Below are 18,461 nucleotides of genomic sequence, written 5' to 3'. Positions count from 1 at the left end.
TTCAATCCTCAGGTATTTGCCAGAAAAGTACAGATTTTAGGAGGAACACACCAAAAATATGAGGCAAAAATCTGGACATTCAATTACAGACACACACACACAGTCACTTTCTCATTCATACCTGCATTCACTCACACATATCTCTCTCTCTGTCTCTCTCCTGATCAAACACACACACAGTCACTTCCTCATTCATACCTGCATTCATTCACACTTTGCTCTCACTCTCCTGATCTCACACATGCACACACACACACACACACACACACACACACACACACACACACACACACACACACACACACACAGCCACTTCCTCATTCATTCATGCATTCATTCACACATTGCTCACTCTCCCGATCTCACACATAGACACACACAGTCACTTCCTCATTCATTCATGCATTCATTCACACATTGTTCACTCTCCCAATCTCACACACACACACGCACATGCACACACACACGCACACACACACACACACACACACACACACACACACACACACACACACACAATCACTTCCTCATTCATTCATGCATTCATTCACACATCGCTCACTCTCCTGGTCACACACACACACACACACACACACACACACACACACACACACACACACACACACACACACACACACACACACACACACACACACACACACAGTCACTTCCTCATTCATTCATGCATTCATTCACACATCGCTCACTCTCCCGATCTCACACACACATATACACACACACACACACAGTCACTTCCTCATTCATTCATGCATTCATTCACACATCGCTCACTCTCCCAGTCACACACACACACACACACACACACACACACACACACACACACACACACACACACACACACACACACACACACACACACACACACACACACACAGTCACTTCCTCATTCATTCATGCATTCATTCACACATCACTTACTTTCCCAATCTCTCTCACACACACAAACTCTTTTGCTTTCATGCACACATTCACTCAGACACACACACACACACACACACACTCATATAGGCATTCACTTACCTGATGGCCCAAGTTTTGCAGCTTATTAGTTCGCGGCGCCCCTGTGAGGAAGCCGCAGCTCCCCAGGGTGCCACGGTGCACAGTCTGAGAACCCTTGAGGTAAGGGAATGGCTACATGTCAGAAAGTGGGTAGAGACCTGCACACTGAAGAAATTGTTTTATAAATTATGACCCAGGGTTACAGAGTAAATGTAGAAAGCTCAGCAGTTAATATTAATTTCATAAAGGTGCAGAAATTCAAAAAATGTTAAAATGTTAGCACTGTGTCAAATTACTACTTTAGTTTTATTTCAGGCTATAACAGGAAAAAACAAAGCCACTGAGGTTTCCATTTGATTTAATAACATTGTTACAGCCTTTCCATTTCACTGTAGTACATTATCAGTTCAGTTTCAGACTAGCAAGAATGTATTTATTAGTAACATACGTCTAGTTCACTATAGTACATCAGTTTTACTTACAGACTTAGAAGAGTTTATTAGCAGCATATGTTTATTTCATGCCGAAAAATGTAAATAGGGCAACAAGCACTGCTGTCAGTTTATAATTATTAAAGCTGTAAATGTTATTTTAAGGACATGATGCTGCTTTTTTGTGCTTTGCAGGTATTGCTGCAAACAGACACATTGTCAATTTTAAATATTTAATTAATTTCCAGGATGATTTTCCAGAATACATGTTTAAATACAGTCAAGAAAAAATATTACATCAGCCACCCAGCCTTGCACAGGAGATAGGAAAGGGAGGTTTGAAAGGCCTAAGTGTAAAAAACAAACAAACAAAAAGACAAAACAAAAACAAGGACATTGGGACAATAAAGTGGCCCTTCCAGTACCTCAGATGTGACTGGGACAATGCAGAATAAGGCCTAAACTTTGTAAGAGCTGTGGCGCACAACTCAGGTATTTAAAGACAAGACCTCCAGCTTCAATGCGTGTTTAAATGTTTTTCAGTTATCTAAACAAAAGTATTCTTTAGAGTTAAATTGTGTATACAAATGACGTACATTTATAAGCAAGTATGCAAATGTATTTATGTTTTCAGACAATTGTATAACAGCACTAGTTTTTAGTTTAAATGTGTTTCAGTTATCTAAAATCTTTAAAGTTAAGATGTGTATACAACAGATGTGCACTTATGCAAATTAGAGTTAAAAGCAAATATGCAAATGTTTTTATGTTTTCAAACAATAGTATAACAGCACTAGTTTTCAGTGTAAATGTGTTTCAGTTATCTGAAATATTTAAAATATGTATACAACAAATGTGAATTTATGCAGATTAGAGTTAAAGCAAATATGCAAATGTTTTTATGTTTTCAGACAGTTGTATAACAGTACTAGATTTCCGTTTATGTTTTTATATGTGTTCAGATAATACAGACAAAAATGTATTCCTTTACTAATATTTTAGTTACCAGAATATAACATTTACCAGATTTCAGTTTGCTTTTATAGTTTATTTCCAGAATATAACATTTACCAGATTTCAGTTATGCTTTTATCTGTGTTCAGGTAACACTGACAGAAAAGGTATTCTTTTAGTATTAGTTTAGTTAGTTTCCAGAATATAACATTTATACACAGCTATTTTATATGTATCACTTTAGTGTAGATTTCAGTCAAGTTTCAGAATGTGACATTCATACTCAGTTATGAGTTGAGTATAGTACACTTCAGTCAAATTTCAGAACATAACATTCATACTCAGTTATACATTTTTATAGTATTACTAGATAGTTTACAACATGCAATTACATCACATTATTCAATCATTAGTTTAAGGATAAAGTGACAGAATTATTTGTAACAGGCTTATTAAGATAAGTTATCTAAAGAATAAGTAGTAATAGTTATTTAATATACTCAAGGCTAACAGGTCAGGCTTAATTTGTTAATTAATACACAGAATAATTATACAGTGCGTCTTACATAATAATTTTTGTACATTAGACAGAAAGTTAAAAAGACACTGGGCCAGATTCACGAAGGCTTGCATGGAGTCTAAGAGTAGAGTAAGACTCCAGACATCCAATATGTCTGCCGAGTGATCCAGCAACAGCCGGCAGGGGCGTGCATGTGAGCTCCTAAAACTACTCTTGCACGGACAGTGTTATGTTATGCAAATTACCTAATTTGCTGCTGAAAGCTATGCAAATGAGGTACATTTGTGATCCAGGAAACACTAATCTGTCCGAGTAAGAGTAGAGTTATTTGCAGAAATGTACTCCGTTGGTAACGGAGTACCATTCTGCAAATAGCAAAACGGAGCTATGACAGCTCCAAATAAAGGATGCATCCAGTTGAGGAAGCATGCCAATGGCCAAACATAAGGCCATTGGCATTTTTATCTGTTGCAAAATATTAAAAATATTTTTTTTTCCCGATCTCCGATGTTTAAAAGTAGCATGGCGCTTGCAAACATGCTTGCTATAAAAACCAGAAAATAAAACAAAAAAGTCAAAAATAGGCATTTTATTAAAAATATTTCTCTGCCATGCAAGTGAATGGCAGGCTGAAAACAACATGGCTACTGAGTAGTGGTTGCTAAGGGGGGAATCTCAGTTTGAGAGATGTAACCAAGCTTTAGTAGGCAATCCTATGCAAATGAGGATAAGGATAGTGAATTCCAATTTTCCCTGCCATGTGAACCATGTCCCTAGAGTGTAAGTGTAGGATTAGTGGAGTAGTAGAGTAGAAGATAGGTGACATCATGAAGGGGTAGGTATCAAAGACTGTAAGCTTATTGGAGCAGAGTGGCATGTGTTTGCTGTGAGTTACTCAGGACTGGAAGAGGCGTGTCTACAGTTGTCTTAACTGAAACCCAGAAACCAAAGGTGTACGCCGTGGATATCACTAAAGTTTCTTGCAAAGATGCTTACACTGTGTGCGCGCGTGTAAACCCGTCTAAGCCTGTGTGCACGTGTGTGCACCCATGTAAGCCTGTGTAAGGCTGTCTAAGTCTGTGTGCATGCATGTGCACCCGCCTAAGCCTGTGTAAGCCTGTGTGAGTGTGTGCGTGCATGTGTGCATGTTTGCGCTTCTTTGCGCGGCGCTGCCCCCTGTGGAAACAGAAAGGGAAAAGGAAGGAAAAGAAGTAATAGGAAGTTAACCAAGGAGAACTAGCAGAGCTGCCAGGTGAGATATATCAGAATCAGCCAATTACACAGACAGTAGACTAGCCCAGCCCAGCCCAGCACTTAAAACTCTGCAAACAACATTCCCCCATGTTTTTCTCACAAACACTGCAACCCTGCAGTCTACAGTGAAAACTTAAAAAGCTTAACTGAGACAAAAAAATGTTAGGGGCTGCCATTGCTATTATAAGGCAACATGTGCAAGATGCTAAGGGTGGTGCCATTGTGAATGCTGCTGAGCAACCCACAGTGAGGAGACGGAGAAGAGTGTACAGACCCAGGGTAACCTACCAGGGGCTACATGAGCTGGAGATAGTGGAGCACTATAGAATGGACAGAGACCTCCTGCAGCAAATTGTTGAGCTGTGCAGGCCATGCCTCACACACAGAACTAACAGAGGGGAAGCCATCCCAGTGGAAACCAAGGTATGTGTTGGCCTAAGAATACTAGCAGCAGGTACCTTCCAGAGACCAACTGGTGATATGATGGGGATTTCACAGGCATCAGCATCCAGGGTACTGCACCAGTTCCTGAATGCCATGTCAGCACATGTTGGTGATCATGTATATTTCCCCAATTCCCGTGAGGCATTGGCCAGCAATATGCGTCTCTTCCAGAAAATAGCAGAATACCCTGAGGTAGTGGGTGCAATTGACTGCACGCACATACACATCAAAGCACCAGATGGTGAGCGGGGTAGGGCCTATATCAACCGCAAGGGCTTCCACTCCATCAACTGCCAGGTCGTGTGCGATGCTCAGGGCATAATACTGAATGTGTGTACTGGCTGCCCTGGAAGCTACCACGATTCCCATATCTGGCATCTGATGCAGCTGTACCAGACATTTGCCAATGGGGACATCCCTGACAGTCACCTAGTGGGGGATGCTGGATACGCACTGGAGCCATGGCTGATGACACCCATCAGAAATGCACACACACCTGAACAAGAACTCCATAATGAGGCACACGCACAAACACAAAATGTAATCAAGCGTGTGTTTGGGATGCTCAAGTCACTGTTCCGGTGCCTGGACACATCTGGTGGAGCCTTGCAGTACTCACCAACTACATGTACCCAAATTGTCATGGTATGTGCCATGCTACACAATATGATCCTGTGAAAACAGCTGCAGAAGGAACAGCATGGGGCAGGGCCAAACAGCCCCCCACCATTGCCAAGGCCTGCACAGGCACAGCGTGACTCAGAGGAGGAACAACTTGAGCCTGCCCCAGTAGGCAGAAGGAGGTGTGCCCAGTATGCCTTGGCAAAGAAGCAACGCATAGCACATACACTGGCTCAGTAGGAACCTTGGAAATTATACCTCTCTCTGATTCGCACATAAAATAAAAGGGATGCCTAACTTGACACTACCTGTTTTCAAACATGTATAGGGAGTGTACTATGTTCATCCAACATAGGCAGCCCTGCAGCACCACCTGAGGCATGATTGCCATGTTTTAAGCAATATAAAGCAGTGCTAAGCAGCTTTTACCACTATTTTGTATATGTAAACAAAATTGCCCGCGCCAACTAGCGCAACGTCGAGCAACGTTGAGCATTGTTGGCCAAGGTCGGGCAAAGTTGGGCAAAGTTGAGCAAAAATAGGTAAACATGCTCATATTTGCTGTACTGTTCCTTAAGCAGACTGGTCTGCCCAGCATGAAAATAAAAAGCAGTGACAGGGCTCGAACCCAGGATACTGTGCACTATAGTCACAGTACTGAACCACTAAGCTATGACAGCATTTCACTGGCACAGACACAGCAGGACAATTGTACACTAATGCAAACATAAAGAAATGCTGTAGCATGCCCCTAAAGAGGCATATGGGTAACCTCCCCCAAAGGCTTATGCAGACAGAGAACAGCAGGCCAGGCGGTGTGATGTGGGTTGGGTAGGCTATGAAGTCGCAATCTAATATATGTGACATTGGACGCTAAGATCTGTAGTACAGTAGTATGCCTCAAGCCAGTATGATAGGCAACAGTACAGACTGAAATGGTGTACCTTACATAGCAGTGCAGGCCTAGTAAATGTGTATAAGTGTCAGGTGAGACCCTCATCCTATGTAAACCCACAGTAACAATCAGGTGTGCCCCTGGGTAGAAATGTACAAAGAATAGCTGCCCCCCCCGTATGTAGAAATGTTGATAAGTCTATGCAAAGTGTCTCATGGAAGCCCTGCAGGCACAGCATGATCCCTGTTGATTTATGACACAAAGGTGAGCCCTGCTGTAAGAATACAACTTGATTTTCCACACACATATAGTATAAATGTCTATACTGGGCGTGCTCACACACATCAACAAATGTAGTGGATTTCATTCAGCATCACACTGAAAGGTCATACTGGGCATGCTCACACACTTAGGCTAAATATGGAGGTGATAATAATGGATCTATGGACAAATGTGGATAGTCATCTCTACATCCAGAAACACATTCACAAAGTGGTCAGAATATCATGCAATGTGTTCCCACAAACTGCCAAGGTCTGTGCTTGTAGGTCAAAGGAGGTTCCCTCTACTCATCAGTCATCAGACCCGTCAGAGAGTATCACAACACACTTGTGATGAATCGGACTAGGCACCTTCAGCAGCTGGAAAGACCACTGAAGTACCTCAACAAGAGGATTACTGGCCTCAAACAGTTGCCCCATGCAACAAGACTAAATTTAACCCAATCTGTACCCTGTTGCATACTGTCTACTCAGGAGATCTCTGCACAACAGACAGGTCCATGTCATGGCAACACTCAGATCTTTTCTGAGTTACAGCTCAATGGCATTAAATATACAGACCCAACTAATATTGCCAACATCCTGGCAGATAGGATCAGTGTTAACTTTACCCCCCTCTCACCCATGAAAGAGCACATCACTATAATGGAAGACTGCAAAGTTGCTGTCATCACGGCTGCACAGGTAAAAAACACTCTCCAAAGCCAGTATCACAGCAGCCATGGGACCAGATAACCTCCCAGGCTGTGTTCTACACAAACCACAGAACGAACAGGCACCACACTGATGTACCATGTTCAGTCATAGCCACACCTCAGGCTTTGTGCCAGCTGAATGGTGCACAGCAACTGTTATCCCACTACACAAGGGTGGAGACACCATGGACCCCAGAAACTAGCGCCCCATTAGCCTGATGAGCCTGCCCTTCAAGGCCATGGAATGTATCATCATACAACTTATAAAAAAATACATTTGTAATCCCCAAACCCTGGATCACAACCATGTTGGGTTTGTAAAATGCAGATCATGTCTCCTAAACCTAATAGATGACATTGACGCAGTCACCAGAACCATAGACAAGGGTAAGGTGGATCGCACAGCCTATGTAGATCCTGCCACGGCTTACAACACCACCCCACACTCTGTAAATATAGATAAACCCACTAAATGAGGTATAAATTGCTATGTCACAAGATGGGTTGCCAACAGGCTTACTGACACAACACACACTATGAAAGTAGCAGACTCCATGTATGACTTTGGACCAGTGACAAGTGCAGTACCACAGGGTCCAGGCCTGGGTCTTGTCCTGTTTAGTATCTACATCCCTGAAGTAAACTTTAACATGGAAGGTCTGTGGCTACTGAAGTTTCCAGATGACTGCAAACTAGGAGCCATAATTGTAAACACTAAAGATGTGGACATCCTACAAAAGGGCCTCACTGAGACAGATGGCTGTTGTCAAAGCCATGAGCTCAAGCTCAGTGCCAAAATGTGCATTGTCATCCCCTTTGTTAAAAACTCTGTAGCCATGAACTACAACATAGGCGGTTGTATACTTAACACTGAAAGTGTGACAAGAGACCTTGGGTCACAGGTGGACAGTGGACACAACTGTGATAATCACATCCCCACAGTAGTCAGGAAATCCTCCTATGTGGCACACCTCATCACAAAAGGTGTCTCATGCAGAATAGAAGAGGACATTGTTCCCCTCTACTCATCACTCACTAAAACCATAATAGAGTACAACGCCCCTTTTGCTATGTACCTTACAAGACAACTACAACAACTGGAAAGCCTGCAGCAATACCTCACAAAGAGGATTAGCAGCCTGAAATACATGCCATACACAGACCATCTCAAAATGCCCCAGCCGTACTCCCTTGCATATCGCCTACTCAGAGGTGTTCTCTGCCTAACATACAGAGCTATGTCAAACACAGAGCTGTTGGACATGCTCCACGTAAAACACTCACATTCCCTCTGATCTTCAGACCCAAAACCACGAGTGAAATACCAAAGGAAGGGGTGTATCCATTTACCGTATGGATACCTACACCTACAGGTTAGTGGTACAGCATGAGGCCTTGGAGACCATGCAAGTGCAACTAAAATTGGGCAAAGTTGCTTATCACATTGTAGCCTGCTACAGATCACCTACCTTGTCTCAGGAACCTCACTCAGTAGTCCTGAGAACAGTGGAAAATACAAAGGTCCTATCAAACACCATTATATGAGGAGATTACAACTACCCAAACATTGAGTGGGAGAATTACTCGTGTACAACGTCCTTTGATCAATGTTTCCTAGTGTTTAAAAACCCTAACACCCTGGAACAGCTGGTCACCACACCCACTAGAGGTGACAACATACTGGACCTGATCATCACCAACATGGGGTACCAGTGTACCACAACAGAGATAAACCCCTCGCTGGTAATATCAGATTATAAAGTAATCACACTGGACATCCACATCCACCCCCCCCCCCCCCAGTCAATGAAACCACTATGGAGACATTTTCAAAAGCAAACTGCACACTTTCCAAGACCAAAGTGGAAAGTTCCAAAGCTCCCTTGCTATAGGATAATGCCATACAATCTGCCAAATAATTTACAAGTGCATTCTATGAGCATCTACATGGATGCATTGATCGAGACATCCCAAATAAAACCAAGATGCACTCCTCCAAAAATAATAAACCAATCTGGTGGTCGTCGCCCATAAATAAGCTAGACAACAGCAGGAGGAAACAAACACATGATAGAGCAAACTTCACAAAAGGAAAGGCATCACTGATCATTATGAAGAAACAATGATCGCTCATAAAATAATCCAAGGCCAGTTTCTAAAGACAAATTGCCAAGGAATGTAAGAATAACAACCACAAAGCCTTCGTTAGCTATACCAAACATGTAGGTGGCAACTTCCAAATATGCTGCCAGCTGCTGAAAAATTGCAAGAAATACACTGAACCAACTTACATTGCCCACATCCTGGGGGACAGGTTCAGTGCAAACTCCCCCCCATCACCCCCAAAAGGGCCTGTGTCCATCCCAGAACAATGCAGAGCCCCAGACTTCATGGACATGCAGGTAAAGACAGCCCTCTCCAAAGCTAAGAACACAGCATCAAATGGGCCTGGATGGTGTCCCAGTCTGCGTCTTACACCAGCCCCAAAAGGAACTACACCCTCACCAACATTCACTGTCCAGACTCAATCGTACCACAGGCTATATACCCACAGAATGGCATACACCAACAGTCATCCAGCTCCACAAAGGTGGTGCCACAACAGAACCTGGAAACCATTGTCCTATAGGTCTACTCAGCCTGGTCTGCAAAGCTATGGAGCAAATGATCATGGAACACATAAACAGAGACATTGGGGATATCCGGACACTGGAGTCTACCCAACTTGGCCGTGTTAAAGGCAGATCCTGCCTCCTAAACCTAGTTGACTTATTTGAAACAGTTACCAAGGACATAGATGGAGGTGAAAGTAGTCCACACAGCCCACCTGGACCTCTCTAAGGACTTTCTACACCATTCCCCACTCTGTCATCATGGACAAGCTTACCAGCTTGAACATTAACAGCTATGTCACAGAATGGGTGGCCAAGTGGCTCACAGATCAAACACACATGTTCAGGGTTGCGGGTGCCATGTCCGACTCTAAACCAGTCACAAATGGCATCACACAGGTCTTGGTCCTGGGACCCCACCTGTTCAATAGATACTGCTCAGAGGTACACGCAAGCATGGGAGGAGTATGGCTGAACAGGTTTGCAGATGACTGCTAACTGTGGTCCATAATCGACTCTACGGCTGACACAGACATCCTCCAGAAGGGTCTTACAGAGACAAATACCTGGTGTCAAAACAATGCCCTCAAGCAGAATGCCAAAGAAAGCATAGTCATCCCCTTTGGATAAAACAAAGTGCACACAAATTACCACATAGGTGGTAATCCGGTATGTACAGAGACAGTCATTATGGCCCTGGGGACACAGGTAGATAGTAAACTCTCCTTTGATGATCACATGGCCAAAGTGTTTAGACATTCCTTCTATGTAGCCCAACTAATGTAATCCACTTTGTCTAGTGTGATGATGTCACCATCCTACAAATATACCTGTGGAAAGGAGAGCTCACAGTAATGTGTATAGCGCATCATGTAAATGCATACTCCTGTAGTATCATGAAGTATTAGGTAGGAGTTTGAATCCTGCAATTGACAAGTGTGTGTGTGATTTCCTTGGAGAGGAGCAACCTTTTTGGAGAGTAGTACAACACCTTAAAAGTGGTATACTAATCTTTCTCAAATCTGATGATGTCACCATCCTACAAATATACCTGGGGAAAAGAGAATTCCCAGTAGTGTGTATAGCGTGTTGTGTTAATGTGTGCTCCACTAGTATCATGAAGTAGTTAGGTAGGGGTTTGAATCCTGCACTTGACAAGTGTGTGTTTGTGTGTGATCTCCTTGGAGAGGAGCAACCTTTTTGGAGAGTAGTAAAACACCTTAAAAGTTCTATACTAATCTTTGTCAAGTCTGATGATGTCACCATCCTACAAATATACCTGGGGAAAAGAGAACTCCCAGTAATGTGTATAGCACATCGTGTTAATGCGTACTCCTCTAGTATCATGAAGTAGTTAGGTAGGGGTTTGAATCCTGCACTTGGTGTGTGTGTGTTCTATGTGTGTGACACTGTTGGTCAATGTGTTGTGGGTTTTGCTTTTACTACTGTTATCACATATCAGTATGACAACAGTATATGCATTGCACATGTCAGGTAGCTGTGTGGCAAATACATATACGTACATGTGACATCACTTATTTCATAGGTGGCAACCCTGCTTTCTCCATGAACACATCTGTCATCTTTGCCAGAGTGTGCTGCCACTTTCCAGACCTTAGGTCACATCTGTATGCTTGTGACAAGGCCAGCCACTGCAGTGATCCCTGGCCTAGGTCATCCGTGTCACACGCACTCATTACGGTTTCTATTGAATTGTGTGAGTGAGGGTTTATGGCTGAGGTATATTACAGACCTTTTTAAACGCAGCAAGGTCTGTCAATGATGGCTATTCTTTGTGGATATGCATGCAGACCCCTTATTGCTTATGTGATCCAGCGAGGGATTTCTAAATACCTTTGGAAATGTGATTACCATAGTAGAGATGACGTAACACTTCACTGCATGTACACATCGATACCTGTTCAACATGTTGGTGGCTACTACATATGTGGTACTGTGGGGATACTATGTTTCGTAAAGTTGGATGACTATGCTCTGGTTGGCTTATAGCTTTACAGCATGGGTTTGACAACAGGTATCTGTTTGTATGATACCCTTGTGGAGGATGTGTGTGTCATCTGGAGAATGCATTACAGGCCACAGTATGCATTTCCAGACGTGGACGGACATATCCCTACTGTGATTGCGTCTACCTAAAAGAGCTATATGACAAACAGGAGTGATCTCAGGTGCAGGTTAATACCACTGGTTACTGGCATAGTATAGTACCTGAAGGATCCAATTGTTACTGTGTGTCCTACATCTGTGTGTCAGTTGTCAAGACATCTAACAATTGTTTATGGTCAGGCTGTTGAGGTTATGTATACTACCAGAATGCAAAACAATGACAGATAGTAACAGTATCACCCACAGCACAGTGTCAAACCATGTCATACACACATGTGTACTCAAGTTCCAAAATGTGTGTAGTACAATGCATACTGGCCACCAATAGAAACTATGCAGTGTTACTATGTAACACAGGGCATGTCACCCTGCCCATGTGTCCACTATGCACGTACATGCAGACAGTGCACCTCCACCATGTTCACAAATGTACACCTGTAAATCTGTGCTACACACATCCCACACGTACTATCCACTCTCTAACACATGCTGCCAATACTACACACATCAGCCAAGTGGCACGTGGGCACACAATACACTATTGGAGCTAACACTGGTGTAAACAATACTACACTGACAATCATAGCTTTAATGCATCATGCCTGCTCAGCTACACCTTCAAGGATATCATTACACTCTACTGCTGACAACATGCTAACATTGCTATACTGCTGGAAAGTCACCCTGTGCATCAGCACCATGGTAGCCTGTTCCTGCATCAATGTTACAGATGACAGGAGGTGGCACAGGTTTCATCATATGCACAGGGTGTGTTGTTGGTTTGCCAGAGGCCTACATTGAGCCATACAATCGGCATGTATGTGTGTGTGTGTGTGTGTGTGTGTGTGTGTGTGTGTGTGTGTGTGTGTATGTGAGGGCCAAGAGTACTGCTATGGGCCAATGTTGATGTAATGTGTGCCCTAGGTGTCTGTTTTATGTATGTGTGTGTCTGCATGCACACAGTTCCACCATGTGGCTGCCATATACGGGGATTTGTGGGACAGCCACAGACTGTACCTGCCAGGCTTTACAGATCACCGTCTCTGGCCACGGACAAGGTACCTGTGCCTGGCAGGTGTGCTATTGACAGTATAAGGTACTAAGCCAGACTGGGTACTATCCTCAGAGGTGGACAGATGTACACTGGACCCAGGTCCCTGCTGGGACTGTCCAGAGCCACGTGCACGTGGTCTTCTAGGTTGGTCTATGGACAGCCCACCCCCAACATTGCTGGGGCTGGTACTGGCACTACGGGAGCAGCTGTGGCTTGAGGGATATCTGCGGCGACTGCCAGCTGCTGATGTTGCTGGCATACGTCCACGTCAACGTCTCAACCATTCCGCACTGTCCTGACACATGGACATGACATTGCGGAGGACATATAATGTCTCACCCCAACGTCTATCAGTGACCTTAGTGTAATTACGGATGGCACCTGCTAGGTCACGGATACTGTCAATTACAGTGGTGTTATGTGCCTTCTGTGCCCTTAGTCCCTGTCTGGTGTACCCTTCCATACATGCCTGTGCCTCCATGACAGCCTGGAACATGCATGAGGTTGTAAGACCTGTGGCACATCTGCCAGGGGCATGATGAGCAGCAGTGCTTCGACGAGAACCCCTGGACATCTGCCTATGTGGTACCCTTCCAGACATCTGGGTATGGCTGCTGTGTTGGGATTCATGTCCAGCAACATCAGCAGCTGGCAGTCGCCGCAGATGTCCCTCAAGCCACAGCTGCTCCCGTAGTGCCAGTACCAGCCCCAGCAATGTTGGGGGTGGGCTGTCCATAGACCAACCTAGAAGACCACATGCACGTGGCTCTGGACAGTCCCACATAGGTGGTAATCCATTAAGTACGGAAGAGGTAATCAGGGACCTTGGGACCCAGGTTGACAGTAACCTCTCATTTGACACTCACATTGCCAAAGTGGTTAGGAAGACCTTCTATATTGCCCACCTTATCATGAAGGGTTTCACATCTAGATCAAGAGAGGTCATTGTGCCCCTGTACTCTTCTCTTATCAGGCCAATGATTGAGTACAATGCCCCATTTGGGATGTATCTTACCCGTCACCTGCAGCAGTTGGAAAGACCCCAAAAGTTCCTCACCAAGAGGATAAAGGGTCTTAAACATATGTCATATGCTGCCCGACTGAAAAAACTCCAGCTCTATTCAGTCGCATACCGCCTACTCAGAGGTGATCTGTGCCTGGCACAAGGCCATGTCCAAACCGGAATTAATGGACATGCTCCACCTTAGTAAATCCAAATCCACCAGAGCCACGAGAGCAAGAGGCTTAAACCTCAACACAGAAATAAATAGGACGTGCTGGATGGACAGATTCATAACCCAGAGGCTCCCTACACTCTGGAACAGAATCCCAATCCATGTTAGGCAGAGCCCCTCACTGTCTCTATTCAAGAGAAATCTTGTCGAGTGGATGGGAGATCGTAGGTTTACCCCGGGGGTCATCTCTGTGTCACTACTAGACAGAGGCACAGTAAACTAAACCCTAAAAGGGCGTAGTATTCTCATCCTAAGGGGTGGTGAAAGCCACACACACTCTGGCTAGGCTTATAAATGCCCTAGGGCAGATAGCCTAGTACGAACCTATGAACCTATGAACCTATGTGCCATAGATACCACACTGTCCTGGCCAATGCTGACTGTACACTGTCCCTCAGCTAAGGGCATTGGTGATGGATGTATTGGCAGTATGACTGTGTGCATGGATGGGGTGGAAACTTGTGTTCTGTCGATTGGTGGCCCAACGACAGACCCTGGCAAACATGCCTGTGCCTCAACACACCTATCTTCATCATCACTATTTTGCTCAGTGACATCAGGTTCCCTGCTGCAGTGAACCAGCCCAACCTCAGCACCTGTGAGAGGAAGACAGGAAACACACTTTTCGACCTGTACATGATGTTGGAACACATGCACACATGCACACATGAACACATGAACACATGTACACATGCACACATGAACACATGCACACATGCACACATGATCACATGCACACATGAACACATGCACACATGCACACATGAACACATGGACACATGGACACACACGCACACACACACACACACACACACACACACACACACACACACACACACACACACACACACACACACCACCATCAATCCAGAACATACTCAATAGGGGTTGATGGTGGGGTAAAGTATCACAAGCCAAACAGTCATATCACACGTGTCAGCATGCAGGACATGTGTTGCTCAACAGCATGCAGTGCAGGTGTAGACAGCCCTTGCTAATAACAGTATACATGGCTCTGATGCATGTGTGTTGTTTTTCAGTGATTGGCCTCCCCTGGAACACAATGTGTACATGGACACAACATTGCTGTGCAAGTATTGAAAGCTCTGCAATGTCCTGTGCTCCATGCACACATGCACACAAATACACTCCTCACTTAAACAGACACACATATACACACACACACACACACACACACACACACACACACACACACACACACACACACACACCACCACCACCAGCAATCCAGAACATACTCAATAGCGGTTGATGGTGGGGTAAAGTATCACAAGCCAAACAGTCATATCTGCGTGTTAGCATGCAGGATGTGTGTTGCTCAACAGCATGCAGTGTGGGTGTAGACAGCCCTTGCTACTAACAGTTTACATGGTTCTGATGCATGTGTGTTGTTGTTCAGTGACTGGCCTCACCCTGGAACGCAATGTGTATATGGACACAACATTGCTGTGCAAGTATTGAAAGCTCTGCAATGTCCTGTGCTCCATGCACACATGCACACAAATACACTCCTCACTTAAACAGACACACATATACACACACACACACACACACACACACACACACACACACACACACACACACACACCACCACCACCAGCAATCCAGAACATACTCAATAGCGGTTGATGGTGGGGTAAAGTATCACAAGCCAAACAGTCATATCACACGTGTTAGCATGCAGGATGTGTGTTGCTCAACAGCATGCAGTGTGGGTGTAGACAGCCCTTGCTACTAACAGTTTACATGGTTCTGATGCATGTGTGTTGTTGTTCAGTGACTGGCCTCACCCTGGAACGCAATGTGTATATGGACACAACATTGCTGTGCAAGTATTGAAAGCTCTGCAATGTCCTGTGCTCCATCACTCACAGGTATACATGCCATGGCTGCATGTGCATCTGTGTGTCACATAGATATCCATTTCTGATTAGAGTGTCTGTGTCTTTAGCAGATAATTGTGGACACAGGTTTAGCACATGCATGCTATGTATACACAAAGGATGAGTGGTGCATGTATACCTGATGGAATACCATTGCTCAACATAGCCATTGTACAGTAGTTATGGTAAGTGTAGGACATATTGTGTACATGCCAGTGTCAGCCATGACACGGCATGCTACAACACAACTGCAACATTAAACATCACACATACCCAATGTGTGTCATGTGATGTATACACTCCATAGCATTACAAGACATATATGTGTCACTTTGTACAAATGGTGATTGCTATGCATATTGTGTATAGGTGCATATGTTTGCACACACACACAACAGTGAGGTGCATAGCAATGAATGCTATGTGTAGTACTGTGGTTACTATAACTGGATGGGGTGTAGTACCATGAACCATCATCATGCAGCATCATGTGGTCACTCAAGGCTACTAATGTGTGCCAGACCAGCACCTAGCATGCTGTTCCTGAACTGCAGTACCATGGCTACATTCACCATTTCACAACCAGTTGTTACATGGGTTTGTAAGGTGCCCAATAGGGAGCATTGCCTAACATGAATGTGTTATGTGTTGCAGAGTGTCACACAGACCCATGATAGGCCCCTACCCCTCAGGTATACTATGTGTGCTGTGTGGATGACATTTGGGATACTGGAGTGTGACCTTACAGTGTGTGTCTGAATACGCAATGTGTAGCATATTAACATGTACTGCGTATGACAATGTTGTGTATGTTGTGTGCATGTGTATAGACTCTGCCTATCCGATGTCCACTACAGTTTTGCCACAATTGTGTGGGATGCTCTGTGTATTGCATGTGTTTGAGGCAGCTACACACGTTACTGGGATGTGCATAATCTCATAGCAAACATGCACAGCATGCATTATGCATAGATGTGTTACGTGCACATGTCCTACACCTCACCTATGACATGCACATATATCATGCAATATTAAATGTAGAACATACTCACCAGCTTGGGTCTGCTGCCTTGCTGTCATACCAAAGGGACCTACAAGGTTAGGAGACAGTTTGTCAGTGGCAACAGCTGTGGCATTGCTACTGTGGGTCTGCAATCTTACAGTAGTACAATGGTTGACAGTCACAGGCCTACAAATTATGTTCCAAATTATCAGTATTGCACAAAACCAGGCTTCACATCTTATAACTACACAGTACACATCTCACATATGCATGATATACCAGTAGAGGTAACAGTAATCTACAGATATGCCATGTTACCTGCACCCTCCGTGTCAACTCGCTGGGTGGCTCCAGCCTCCATGATGATACATGTTTGCTGTTGTTGTTGGCCAAGAGCCACCAGGCTAAGGAGCAGTTCCTCCACTCTGGTGAGGGGGGGATGGATGGCTACCCCACCACCTGTGGCAAGCTGTTGTCTATGGACATCAGACGCACGCTGCCGGACATGTCTAAGTAAATCACTGCAGTGATGGCGTACCTGTTCATATGTCCTGGTATGCATGCATATGTCATTTACCCGATGAACAACATCTTGCCACAGTGCAGTCCGCTCATGCTGGTCCTGGCTGGTTTTTGAGAACAGCAGGGTGTAGTGCTGAACCAGGCTGGTCGTGATCTTCTCATCCTTGGCTGGGCTATATGTCGGATTGCGATGGTGAGCCATGACCCTGGAAGACAATGAAACAATATGTGTGAGCAAGTCATGTGGCACACTTAACATTCTAAAGTACAGATATCACTGAACTGCCATATATAGCAACCTACTGGCTGTCAGAGGATACACACTTTCAATAGCACATATCAGTGCTCATACCACAACTGCCTGACAGTGCCTGGAATGCTCTATATATCAAACCATGTTCTGCACAGCAACAAAGGGAAACCAGTATGTAAGACTATACAACAGTACATGTCACACTGTATGCGACACAATGCACCACCTAGCCACAGGAGGTATATATCAAGCTAATGCATAAATAAATATGTCATCCATTGCAATGATTGTAAAGTCCAGTTACAGTATTACCAGTATACCACACTAGTTGTTGGTGGCAAACCCCTGCCTAACATATGTGCACATTCGTTAATATAGGTGGCATACTGCTGTACTAGACTATACATGTTGCTAGATACGCACTTATATCCTGTAACACACATATGACCGAGGGCATGTTACAGGCATACCCACACGCACATCACACATACAACCAAGACACAAAGGTATGGCAACCCAGATGAGCTTTACCTGTGTACCATACAGTACTGTGTGTCAGTACTTACAAAACATTATGCCTGAGGTATGTAATCTGTGAGGACTACAGGGAACACACATAGCAGTGTTTCCAAGCAA

This window comes from Protopterus annectens, chromosome 9.part0, assembly GCF_019279795.1.
Source record: "Protopterus annectens isolate FY-2018-M chromosome 9.part0, PAN1.0, whole genome shotgun sequence".
In the NCBI taxonomy this organism is placed as follows: Eukaryota; Metazoa; Chordata; order Ceratodontiformes; family Protopteridae; genus Protopterus; species Protopterus annectens.
The sequence above is the reverse complement of the archived record's forward strand: the minus strand, read 5'-3'. Positions refer to the sequence as shown.